At 33.3% G+C, this 14,348-nt stretch overlaps 1 pseudogene; it reads right to left on the bottom strand.

The window, feature by feature from the left end:
- Window positions 1-6,290: 6,290 nt before the first annotated feature.
- Window positions 6,291-12,518, bottom strand: LOC140015785 (protein FAR1-RELATED SEQUENCE 5-like; annotated as a pseudogene).
- Between the last annotated feature and the right edge of the window lie 1,830 nt (window positions 12,519-14,348).

Below are 14,348 nucleotides of genomic sequence, written 5' to 3'. Positions count from 1 at the left end.
GTTATCAATGGAAGTTGGTTCTTTTTCTTTTTCCGTTTCATCGAATAGTTTATACTTTATACTATATGTGTTCTGTTCACTATTAGCACAAGCAACTTCTTGTTTAAGTTGGCAAGGACAAGTCTCATTCTTCCACATATCTTCAACAGATTTTGAAGCACATTTGGCTTGTGTCCAGCAAGATAGTTCTTTTTCATACTTGAAACATTGATATAAGAAATGACAGGCACTACTACTTTTCCCAAAAAAAGAACATAACATGTGCCACCTCCATGTGGCATAAGTCACTTGAGATGATACCTGAAAGTGTAGGGTACTTGTACTGATGTGCTAAAAAAGAAGGGGTAAGCTTAGTACTACTCAGTTATCCAATCAATAAGCAATAATACGAAACTGAGATCTCTATAAAGTAATATACTCCTTGAATAATTAGATGATGAAATTAGAGAATGAAATAAGTTTGTTTGGAATAAATCAGGATTCTTATTACAAAAGCATCAAAACTATAAGACAGTCACATGTTATTATTGGCTGTTTCGTCGGGTGGGGCCGGAAAGCGAAAGGCATATGATTAACGGATAAGAAGTTAGGGAAGTCAATTGTGGGGTGTATAACATTTTCTTTACTATTGATGATTTTGCTTTTGTTAAAGGAATTTCTTTGGAATTGGTCAACTATTTGAGAAAATATTATATTGTTTGATTGATGTTCACTGCTATTATATGAGTGTGGAAAATCAAAAAGTGTGTCTATATATACATGCGCGCGTGTGTATGTGTAAATATGTTTCCTTTCTAAAAGCCAGGCTTTATTTTTTTTTTTTTTTGGATAAAAGATAAATGTGCGTGTGTGTATGTGTATATGTGTTTCCTTTCTAAAAGCCAGGCTTTATTATTTTTTTTTTGGATAAAAGGCAAATTTCAATATTGGTTTGCTAGAAATTGTCCAACACGATTTGATTTACATAACTGTTTTAATGGCAGGCTAAACATGTCTTAGAAATTATAGATCTGTAATTTAACAGATTCAATAGATCTGAAAAATTATGAGCAAATCTGAAAAATATAACAAATTTTAAACTCATCTTCTAAAAATAAATCGCTACAGCTCCCTTTTTCGCATGTTGCAATCACCAGATCTATTAATCAATAGCTGTAAATTCCAATAACGATGATGAGATTTGGCAAAATAGAACCAAAATTCAAAAAAATTTGATATTTGACAGTCAAATTTTAAATAAATTTAGATCTAACTGCAAAATAAGAAAAAATAATGCAAAAATCTCCATAAGAACCCTTATGAAATAGAAAATTCTCACTAGAAATCCTTGTAAGAAACACAAAACTCTTGGTAAGAAAATTTAAGAGACACTTTATTAGAAAAATAAAATAAAGCAAAATTCGTAGGAAATGGTCTCCCTCCTTTAAAGAAATGCCTTTGAGAGAAAAAGAAGAGGAGAAGGAGGAAGCCAGGCTTTATAGCATGATCCTTTTTTGACATCTCTGAACAACCTTCTATGCTTGAGTTTAAAATTTCTTACTTCCTCTTCTTTGTTTCCATGAAATTCAATGTAATAACTTCTTTTAGCCCTACACCAACAAATACATTACCAGAAATCTTCCTTTACGCCCTGTAACTAATAAGGATTTGGATCCGTTGCCACTTTATTTGGTAATTAATGCCTCTCAGGGTATAAGTTTATCAATTATGTTAAATAGCATTCAAGGGTTATATCATTGTTTATAAATTTAGAAATCAGTTGAATGATCAAATTAAAATATGGTTCTGTCTAATGGGTGCCCAATCATTGAAATTAAGTTTCAAAAATATTGAAATTAAGTTCTTGATTATATTTTGGCCAACTATTCTAAAATTATTAGCCTTACAATCAAATATACATCTAAAAATTATATATAAAAATGTGAATTCATGTATCTCCACTCTCCAAAAATATTTGAAAAAATAAATTAAAACAAATCATACCCAATTCAAGATCTTTTTATTGGAAATATGGCTTTCTAATGCAAGTTCGAATCACTGCTGATAAATTAATAAGAATATAGAGATGAAAATTTCTTGGTTTAGAGATCGTTCAAGGGTGTGCGTGATTTTGGTGTTTTTTTATTCCTATGAATAAATGAAGGTTTTACAACTTAGATAACTCAAATTAGATTTGAGAAAAACAAGAAAGAGAAGTTTGAAAACCAAATCAAGTAGTCAAACCGGGGTTGCTGGTTTGGCCAATTTTTGACCAAAGTGGTTTTGTGCAACTTACCAAGTCAGGAAGAAGGCCGATTCATGGTTAGATTGATCGGACCGTGACTAATTCGATCTGGGTCTAACAACACTGTTTTTGAGTTAAAGATTTTGTTAATTTCCTTTTACATTGTCAACTGAACCCTAATATTTGTTGGATCTTGCATGCACTCTTACTCTTTTTATTTATTTATTTTGTTGTCAAATTAAGTTATAAATCCAGGTAAACTCAGGTACAAGTTATCTATCCATATTGAGAAACATTGGCATATATACTACATTTCTAAGCACAGGCTTGAATATATATATATACACCAAAATACCAGACGGGACGAGGGTTTAGCCTCTTAAACCAGGAAAGTAAAGAAAATTAAAGAAAGGAAAAGCATAAGAGTAAGGAAGTGGGTCGCAGTCGGACTGCCACTAGTTAGTATAGGCGGTTAGACCAGCCATGTATAAACAGAATGTAAAAACAAGAATTAAATGGATATGAGGCGGCTCAGCCGACCATTTGATTGAATATAAGAATTTAAAAAATAAAAGAAAACTTACAAGGATATGAAGTTTCAAGCTCCTTTGTTTGATCTAAAAACTAAAATATAAAAACTAAGAACTGGTTTGTAGAAAGAGGGAGGAGAGTTTCTTCAAACTAGAGAGAGAAGTAGTCTTGAAGAAATGGTGAAAGAATTGTGTGTGTAATGTGTTGGGTTTGAGGGGTATTTATAGCAAAATTTTTCATAGTGCTATAGTACCCACAACAGTGTTTTTTACTGTTGGTACAGTGCCGCTATAGTGCGCGCTACAGTGCTTTGTTTGTTTTTTGTTGCCGTGTATGCACAATAACTTGCCAGACTGCTATAGTTCTTCTGGTGCTACAGTAAAAACGATTTTTTTTGAATCTTGTTCCGATTGAGCCAGCTTGAATATCTCGCCTCATATTTTAGCAGATTGTTACAGATAACTGTTGTTTTGCCTCTTGAATTATTTTGTCAAAATCAGGTGCTTGTATTTCCCATTGGTTATTAAGCCAACGTTTGTGAAGGGTTAATCTTTGAATTTTTCTTCGCCTTATGAAGCTCAAGTCCTTCAAGCTGCGAACTGTATTGTTTGTTGGTTTTGAAGCAATGTTGTTATGCTGATGTTGAAGATGTGGAGGAATACGTTTTCCAGTTCCAGTGTTGTAAAATACAACATCGAAATATCGGATTCTGTTCTCCCTACATTGCTGTTTGTAAGAATAGTAATCTTTTGCAACATGATTATTAACAAAATTGCTAGGTATCCAATTGTTGATTGTGTTCTCCATTTTCCTACAAAATAGAATTTGTTAGTTTTAAGGGTTTAGAGAAAGGTAGGAGGGCATTAGGGTCAAGAAGTTGAGGTATAATACCTTCATTTGTTGTTAGGTAAGAAATCAGTTTATGAATGAAAGGTATTCCAAGAATAACATTGTTGGATAATTTTTTGGCTAGAAAAAATGTATCCGGAAGGGATAAGGAAGAAAATTGGATTTGAACATTGGTTAGTTTAAAACTGATATCAAGTTTAAATCCATCGGCTCCCCTTAGAACTTCTTTGTTTTGTTCAAAGAATTGGGGTGGGATAAGGTTTTCAAGAATACAACTTTGGTCTGCCCCAGTAACAAATAGGGCCTCAATTTCGATTACATAATTATTGTTAATTAGTAATCGGATCTGAACCAAATGATCCTTGTCTTCCTTAGGTTTTTTGGATAATTGTTTTAGGAATTCAACATCTTCCTGGTTGATAGGTTCCTCAATTGGTGCTGGGTTTTGAAAAACAAGGCTGTTGAGATCCTGTTTGGCTTTAATTGTCCTAATTTCTTCTTTAAGAAGATCAATTTCTGTTTGAAGGTATTGAAGAGTCAAAGGTTTAATAGGTTTAGAAGGAAACCTATCAAGAATTTCTATGAGGTTGTAAGTTTTGAGAATTCTAGGGTCTTTGGCTAGAGGATTTGAAGAATTCGTGGCTTGGTTTAGGGATTCTTTGAATTTATTTAAATAGAGTTGTCTTTTCTCTATTTCAGGGATGTCTTCGATGATATCAAGAAGAAGATTTTGAGCTTTTGTCAAAACGTTGATAGTAGGACCTCTTTCTTCTTTGTCACTGGTGGTTTGGGAGGAAGAAGAGGTTGAAATATCATCTTTCATTTGGTTGATATAATTTTCTTTTCTTTCTGAATCATCAGTTGCTGGTTCGATTAAAAGATTTGATATTTGGGCTTTGATTTGGTCTTCCAACCCCAGGGAACTAATCCTTTGGTTGAGTTTATAGTATCGGGCTATATGTCCGGATTTATGGCAAATAATTGGAGATGGGGTTATGATTTGTGGAGGTTGTATAGGTAAAGGCTATTTGGGCTGGTATTTCTTTTTGTAAAAGGGGGGCTTGTCAAGGTTTTTTGTGGACTTGGGCCGTTTGTGACGTTTTTTGTAACAATTGGGTAGCCCAAACTGTTCGCAAAAGGAACCAAGGTCTTTTCTCCTTTGCAAGTTGTTTGAGCATCTTGTCTTGTCGGCACACTTTGAGCGCCACTTGTTGAATCTGGCTGGATAACTACCCATAGGTTATTGTTTTCCATGGTACAGTTTCATTGTATTAAGTCCTCAATTCTTCTCGAACGAGATCTCGTAGTGATTTTGGAAGGCCATCAAGGAATTTTTCTTTCCAATAAGCCTTGTTGCCTTCTGTTCTGGAATATATTCTGGTTAAGAACATGTCTTTGTACCACCGGAAATCTGATAGACTCTTGCATTTAAGATTGTTTAATAATTTTGAGGATTTTTTTCTGAATATTCCTGGATTACCAACGAATGCCTTTGCAATAGTGAATATTAAGATTGCCACTGCATCTGAGATAGTGTCTCCATCTCGAAGAATTGGTTCACCATTGGTATCCACTTTGATGGCATTGAGAATGTTATCTTTGTCTTCTGTGGTGAGGTGTTCATCCCACCATCCTTTTAGTTGCCCAGTAAATCCTGTTATTAGGATATGAACAGCCAATTGGTCAGTACAGCCATGTGACGTTCGATAACCTGTTGCCACCATTGTCATTTGTTGAAGGATTGTAAGAATATTGTATTCAGAGATTCCATCTATGCTCCATTCATATATGTTGTTAGCATTATATGAATTTTGCAAGATATTGGATTTTTCTTCAAGAAGGATGTCTGGATATGTGGCTCTGGAATAGTATAATTTTTGTGGATTTTTCCAATTAGTAACTTGGGTTTGTGAAGAAGAGTTTTGATGTAATTTGTTTAAGGTCAGGGATTCATGAGGTTCTTCTTTGGTTATTGTGCAAGCTGTTTGACTAATACTTGCAGAACCTTGGTTATTTGACCCTTGTTTTGACACAGGAGTAGAAAAAGATTGTTCCATTTTGGCTATTTGTTTTTCTAATAGGGTTAAAGGTTTGTTTTGGAGTTCTTTTTGAAATTTGGTTGGTATCTCATGAGATTTGAAAATTGGGTTTGATGAAGTGGTTATGGAAGGATTTTTGGGAATTGGTCGGGATAAGAGATATTTTCCAAGTGTTTGGAGGTACTTGTTGGTGTAATTATTTTGCTCATAAATTCCCTGGATATCCTTGCTACTGATTGGTCGTTCATCCTGGGCACTTTTGAGCTTGAATGGTTTAGCATTGATCTCCGTTAATTTGTATGAGAAAGTGATTGATTTTGATGGTGGAAGTTCTGCTTGGATCTCCCCTTCAGTTGTCTGCCACCTTTTTATCACATTTGTTGTTTGACAAAAAGGATAATCGATCCCATTTCTTTGTGAATATACTTCGAACCAATCAAAGAACTGAATATGTTGTTTTGTTCTTCCAAGAAATCCATAAAATTCTTCTTGTATTTTTTGTCGGTGTTGTCCCTTGTATTTGTCAAAAAACCAGGTTCTCTTGGCATGGTTGTATTCTGCATAAAATTCTGATCTGAGATTCTGTTTGCTATTTTGATAATCCATAGAAATTACCCTTAACTCATCAAGTTGAGGACGATTGTCTGTTAAGAAGAATATGTAAGAGATCTAGGAAGTCCTTCCTGATCATCAGAAGATCCATCTTGAACCTCTGAAGGAGTAGGTTTGCTGGCTGCATACCTTGCCTGTGGGATTTTAGAAGAAAGATCTAAATCTTATAGTCTAGTTGAAATAGAAGAAGTCAGTGGCCTGTCTGAAATTGATCTTCTTCTTGTTGAGAATCTAGGCATGTTTAGACCAGTTGTTGATGAAGATGATGCCCTAAAACTCATAGATCTGTCAAATTTGATTTGAACAGCTCCGGAAGCAAATTGTTGGATACTTGAAACTGTTGTATTTTGTATAGGGTCTGCTGGAGCTATTTCAGGAAGAACCCAGCTGTCTGGCAAAGAGATCTGATTCCAGGTGATAGATCTTGGAAGTGTAATCCGAGATGTAGCCAGATCTGTTTGAAATAGGACTGTTTCTCCTTTTTGTAGTGTTCTTAAGGCTCCTGTCCTGAATGCTGAATTCATAACTTTGTATTGAATTCTATAAATAATAGCTACAGGAAGAGGGCTTCAGATCCTCTGTCCCCAAAATAGTCCATGTCCCCTCTGTCCCTTATTTGTATAACTACCAAGTGTCTTTAGCCTTTTGTTAACCCAAATTCAAATAAAACCGATAATAATCGGTTTACAAGTTTTGTTAACCCAAATTCAGACAAACCGATAATAGTTTATTGACAGGTTTACTCAAAATCAATTAAAACATATAATTCAAAACTATTATGTAATTAATTTTAAATCATCGTATTTACATAATTATGAGATGTAAAAAAATTAGAAAGAGTTAAATAAGTTGATATAAACACACATATGGTTGATAAAAATCTTAGATATTGGAATTTGATTCTCAAAAAATCGTCTGCTGGATAAAAATAAGAGAATAGTAATAAAATTTCAACCACTCTTACTAAGTACACCTAAAAACCCTGCTAATACTTGAATAACCATGGTCTATCATGTTGGTTTGTAATATCAAACCCTTGCCTATTCATAATTCAAAACTTCTAAAGATTGTCGGATTTTCCATCAGTTGTGCATCTACAAACAAAACCACCAGGACATGGCATGGGACAGCCACAAATTTCATTACAGCAACTAAACTTGAACTCGGTTGGCTGGAAATGATATTAAGGTCCATAAAGTCATTGACATTTGATCCACTGAACTTGTGTCCTACTTCAACCTATAAATGTAGAAAAAATAATCATAAGTACTAAAATATTGAGATGAAATTCTCATAACATCAAATACTATCAATGGACAATTACTAAGTTACCTGAAGTAAGTCTGTCAATCTCATAGAATCTTGCAACTCTTCAAGAAAATTAAAATGTGCAACTTGGTTCATTTGATTTGGAGCTAAAACTGGAATCTATTTAAAAAAAAGCAATAAAGAGAAAATTATTTATGGTATGAACATAATTAAGTGCTTGAAAAGCCTTATGCAATAAGTTTTGCATCACATGATAATTACTCAATTAGAAGAACATAGCAAACACACCTTATTTAAACCAAATGGCTGCACGAAGGTCACTTGTTCAAGATAAATTGCTTGAGCCATGCTAGCATCACCTGAGCCGATCTTTTTTATTTCTTTTTTGGTTAGAAATTTTGTCTCCACAAATAACAAAAAATTAAATTTTAGATAAAATAACTATTTCTTGCAAACAAGTGAATTATTGGAATAACTAAAATTTAATTATAAACAAGAAAATATTACCTGTGACAATTGCGTTGAGCACAAAATACGTTGGCTATTTGGTTCCCATATGTTTAAACCATCTTCACTACCAGTAGGACCTTCATGCACATGCTTAAAAATAAAAATATAAAAGAATAATTATATCATCAAGACTCAAAAAAAAAAAATTATATCAGCATAATATCTAATTAAAGCTTGCTTTTCATACAAACAAACCCATGGCTGATGGTGCTGGATGGACTTGACGATCTTGTCCAAACCTATATCCTTTATGAATGACTTCTTCTGAAGCCTACCAGTAAAAACATGAAAAGCTGGTGTGGTTTATCAATTGAAAAATAACTATGTACCTGAGCATTGGCTGTATTTTCGGCAGTTAAGACCACACTTGTTGCAGCTGATTTTCTACTATGTGACTTTCTCTTTCTCGATGTCTTTTCTAATCCACTCTTCAATCTCTTACCCGAAATAATTTTCTTTTTGGCTATTATTCCTTTGACTTTTATGCCAGTTTCTTCGTGAATAGCATGATCTTTTTCTTTCAAATAATTCGTCCTTTCACTTGAGCCTTCAAATGTCAAATTTTTGCTCTGTAACTTTTCATTAACCTTCTCAAACAGCTTCACAAGACCGTCTTTAACCATTTCATATGTTTCTTCTGTTTCCGCTGCTCTTGTAACCAATTGATTGTGAAACTTGCACAAGTTTCTATACCTCATATTCACCATTACTTTCGGATTCAGTGTGTTATTGCTCTTAGACAAGCCTGGACTTTGCATAACCCCAACTTTTGCTTTCTTTGTTCGTCTCTTCATTATGTATGGTTGTGGAACTTTGACAACATTTCTTGCGGTAAGAACTTTCAGAGCATGAGAACACAGTATCCCACAAGACTCAAATTTTTTGCAGCTACAGTGTACCGTGCCATCCAAAGAGTCATATTTAACAATATGATGATTTGTTTTTTCATAAGAAGTGACATGATAATGGATTATTGTTCCGACCTCGCTAAAAATAAGTAAGCTGCTATCATGAGCTTTACATAATTCATTCTGAAATAACTTGAACACTTCCGGGGTATAAATATTTGCTGCATGCTTTAATATTTGAGCTGGAAAAGATAATACAAAATTGGCCTTTAACTCTTCATATCAACGACTATCAATCAAATTTTGAAAATGATCAAAAAATTGACGCAAATTATTTTTATAGCTGACATACCTTTTTACGACGCTGTTCATACTTTCACTTCTCTGTGTCGTAGTAATATCAGCACAAAAGGACTGGCGGCCATAGACTAGTGCCCATTTTTCTTTCAATTTGAACATTCTCTTCAGCCAATCATTATCTTGAAGATTATATCTCTGTAGCATTTTATCCCATTCAGTCACAAAAATATCCTCCTCTTCGAAATCGTATATGCATTTACCAAAGTCACCTGCAAAGTCTGTGAATTTTTCAAAAACACCACTTAGATGTATGGCAGCATATTGGTAAAGGTGCCAAATACATATTCTATGTTATGTCTCTGGCCATCTGGAAGCTAATGCTTTAGCCATTGCTGCATCTTGGTCTGTCAGAATGGTTTTTGGCTTTTTTCCTGACATAGTGCTAGCAAATACATCAAATAACCATTCAAAAGTCGGAGCTGTCTCGTCATATAAAAGTGCACCACCAAAAATAATAGTTTGCTTGTGATGGTTCACACCAACAAAGAGTGCAAGAGGACAACCTTCACAGTTTTTTCTGTAAGTTGTATCAAAACAAACCACATCTCCAAAATCGGCATAGTCAACTTTCATCCTAGCATCAGCCCAAAATATATTAGTCATCAAATCATCTTTATCAACTTGAATGGAATAAAAAAAGTTTGGATCTTCTAATTGCATTCCCTGTAAATATTCAAGCACTCCTCCAGTATCCCCTATTTTCATATCTCTTGTCCTCTTTGAACGTAAATAATTCCTATAATCTTCAGGAATAAAGCCCAAATTATCCCGTCCACCAGCTTGTTTTACCATAAATTCATGCGATGCTTTTGGTGCAATTCCTACACTGTTTGCCATATCAATCTCTATTACATGAGCTTCATGTATTCTCCTATGTGCTCTGAACAAATGCGTTTTGTGAGGACTACAAAGATAATGATTATGTTCTGGTATAAACTTAATGACACGATATTTTTCACTTTTGCAGCAACTAATTTTCATTTTTGCCAAACAACCGAATCTTGTTTCAGAACGATGGATTTTTACATTGACATCTCTTTTATCTGCCCCTCGTTTGCCTTCGGCACTACAACAAAATGTCCTATCAATTATTTTACCATTTTTGTCTTTATGCAATTTGCTTTTTCTAGTGCCGAACCCAACCTTCTTAGCATATGCTAAGTAAAATTGACTAGCTGCTTCTTCACTGTCAAATTTCATACCTACCTGAGGGATTTCTTCTTCAGGGATAGAGGGATGAATTGAATTGATATCCGTCTCTTTGTTTGAACTTGATGCACCAATAAGCTCAATGTCTGTATCTTCATTGATTGTTTGAGAGCTGTGATGATGTTAAGTGTCATCTATAAATTTCAATTTACGACAAGGTGGGAACTTGCTCTCAAGGGAATCATCACCTTCCATGATCTACAATTTTAAAAGATTTTAATAGTTAACTTTACCATTTCGTATCAGTGCTTTTTTTTTTTTTTGCAAAATTAATTTTTAACTCATTACAAGAATTTTCCACAAAAAAATAGTAAAAAGACAAAAGTAAACAATTGTTCAATATCTACGACGTAATTAAATACAAATAGACCTGCTTAAATATCGAATGACATTTGTCAAAAATAAAAGCTTTTAACTATAATGTTTATCACTAAAAAAGTTTACTTCAATCACTTTGACTACTAAAGGCTTTATGGCATTACTGAAAGGGGATTGTACTAGTTTATTACTGAAAGGGGCTTTACGGCATTACCAAAGGCTTTACTTCAATTAGATACTAGTTTATGAACTATATTGACTTCACAGTGTATATAGATACTTATATGAACAATGATGTTGAGAGAGGATTGTACAATATTGTTCCCATCGCATCCAAGTTCCAATGAATACAGGTAATTTCAAATATGACAAGACAAATCATGAATCAAATATATTGCAAAATTGGCATACATGATCTATTGATTTGTTTTACCTGGAAAAAGATGAAACTGAATCTTGCTACTTGATCATTTGAGCGTTTTTACGGCAAGATTAAAGATATAATGAGTGAATCAAAATACTTGTTAGCGTTTAAGAAAAAGATGATTTGGGGTAAAAAATAAAGAAGAGTTTTAGTTGATTTCTATGTTTATGATCAACAAGACTCTTTTTTGTTAAAAAGAAAATAAAAAATTGTTTTGAGTTATCTGTTTTAATTGATTTTGAGTAAACCTGTCAATCAACTATTATCGGTTTGTTTGAATTTGGGTTAACAAAACTTGTAAACCGATTATTATTGATTTTATTTGAGTTTGGGTTAACAAAAGGCTAGAGACACTTGTCAGCTATACAAATAAGGGACAGAGGGAACATGGACTATTTTGGGGACAGAGGATCTGAAGCCCAGGAAGAGTCCCTGTTTTGACTCTATAATTAGCAGTTTTTATGTTTAATGTTAAAGCATCCAAAATATTTTTATCTTTTAAAGAAACTGTAAAGTTTGGAAAACAGTAAAAATATACTGGTCCTCCACATAGGCTAGTTTCTGCCATACTTAAGAGGGAATTATTGAATTCTAAGAATTTGCTATCTCTAAGGCAAAGGAGTAGGGATGTGTCTAGTCCTTCCCTTGTCAGAGGTTAAATGAATATAATTATATTTTTCTATTGTTCTTTTGGATAAAAGTTTGATTTCTTCATGGTCCGCATCTAATGCTATGGTTTGTTCTACAATTTTAATTGTATAATTTGAAGCGGAAAACATCCACTTTCGTTTTCTTTCATAAATATCAGTTTGTGTATATTTATAAATTTTTCAATTGTCTATGTCTTGATTAATGTCTTGAATATTGATTTCTTCTTTTAGTTTGGTGTTTAAAGAGAAACTAGAAGAGGAAGAGTTTATTCTGAAAAAGAAAGCCATGAGAAGAACAAGTACACGGAAAAGAATTAAATAACTTATATTCCTCATCCCTTTGGCACAGAATCCTTTAGGTTCCATGGAAGATAATTATTTTTCTAAACAGATTATAAAGGATAGTGTGAAACCTACAAGAAAAGATCTAACCTTTTGAAAAAAATTAACTATACATGACGATCATATTTCCATCATAATAAAGATAGTAATAAACCTACAAGAACAGATTTAAATCATTTGAGAAAGATTAACTATGCATAACGACTATATTTCCAAACGAAATTATAAGAATGATAGTAAAAACCCATTTTCCTTGGATCTGACCCTCCTGACACTTCCCCGTCCTGGAGCACACCCCAAGAACCTTAACATCCCTACAGTGCCAAATCCCATGGTCTTACCTGGACCGAATGCTAGCAATTACAAGTTCCATGCCATTCAGACAGATCCAGAGTCATGAAATTAATACTAACAGAATTATAATAAATTTAAATACATTAGATAGTAATCACGAAGTTAACCAGTCTCATCTGACAGATCTAAATTTGGAGATCTACACTAGCAATAGCATAAATAAAAAAAAAATGGTAATCATGAAGTTAATAAATCTCATCAGGAAGATATAAACTTGTAGATCTATACTAATAACATCATAATAAGTAAAGAAAGATAGCCATCACCCCACTTCTCCCGTCTGGTATCAGAGTCAGAGCCAGAGGGGTAAGTGGGGTGATGGCTATCTTTCTTTACTTATTATGATGTTGTTAGTATAGATCTACAAGTTTATATCTTTCTGATAAGATTTATTAACTTCATGATTACCATCTTTTTTTTATTTATGCTATTGCTAGTGTAGATCTCCAAGTTTAGATCTGTCAGATGAGACTGGTTAACTTCGTGATTACTATCTAATGTATTTAAACTTATTATAATTTTGCTAGTATTAATTTCATGACTCTGGATCTGTCTGAATGGCATGAAACTTTTAATTGCTAGCATCCGGTCCAGGTAAGACCATGGGATTTGGCACTGTAGGGATGTTAAGGTTCTTGGGGTGTGCTCCAGGACGGGGAAGTGTCAGGAGGGTCAGATACAGGGCAAATGGGTTTTTACTATCATTCTTATAATTTTGTTTGAAAATATAGTCGTCATGCATAGTTAATCTTTCTCAAATGATTTAGATCTGTTCTTGTAGGTTTATTACTATCTTTATTATGATGGAAATATGGTCGTCATGTATAGTTAATTTTTTTTCAAAAGATTAGATCTTTTCTTATAGGTTTCACACTATCCTTTATAATATGTTTTAAAAAATGGTTATCCTCCATGGATCCTGAAAGATTCTGTGCCAAAGGGAAGAGGATCATAAGGTCAATTAATTATTTATTTTACTTATTTATTTTCTTGTTTTATTCTCCAATGACTTCTCCAGTTAAAGCATACTTTATTTCTTCTAGTTCTTCTTTAAACAACAAACATTTAAATAGTCTTCAAACTAGAATTAATCGGATTGAACAATCAATTCTTAATCAAAGAAAACTAGAAAACAAACCTTTTAAATTCCAGATTAATGAACAACATATTAGATCTGAATTCTTTGCAAATCACAATCATTTTAAAAGAAAATAATTTTTTGATAAATACCAGGGAGAAGCCCGAGAAAAAATTCAAGAAAACTTTTATGACTTTTTGACAAAAACAAAACAAAATATTCATTTCTTTGACTGGTATGAGTCCCAAACATCTCAGGAGTCATCATCACTAGAACTCATAGGTCTAGTCCAAACAACCATATCAAAACCTGCATCCTCTATGTTAAAAACCATAAAAACACAAGTTTCTACACCAGATCTCATAGATCAGGTCCAAACTAAGCCAAAATCAGAAGATCTATTCATAGATCTGCCTCAAACAACCCATATATCCTCTCATAAATATTCAAAATCCACTGATCCATCAAAATCAATTCACATAAATCCAGTAGATATCGATCTACCTGATTCCCCTGTGGATCTATCAAACCCATAGACTTACCAAATCAAAAGTCCATTAAAACTTCAAAGCTTTTGATTTCTGATCAAACATTACATAATTCTGTTAATACTACTAGTCTTAATATTGGAAAAGACATAGGAAATTCCTTAGACATAGGATATTCCTCGATAAATGTCTTAAATAAAAATCAACCTAGTACCAAACTTGTCACTATTAAAGATCTTCAAA

The sequence above is a fragment of the Coffea arabica genome, chromosome 10c, assembly GCF_036785885.1.
Source record: "Coffea arabica cultivar ET-39 chromosome 10c, Coffea Arabica ET-39 HiFi, whole genome shotgun sequence".
Lineage (NCBI taxonomy): Eukaryota > Viridiplantae > Streptophyta > Magnoliopsida > Gentianales > Rubiaceae > Coffea > Coffea arabica.
This window is presented reverse-complemented; position numbering and strand designations above follow the sequence as displayed.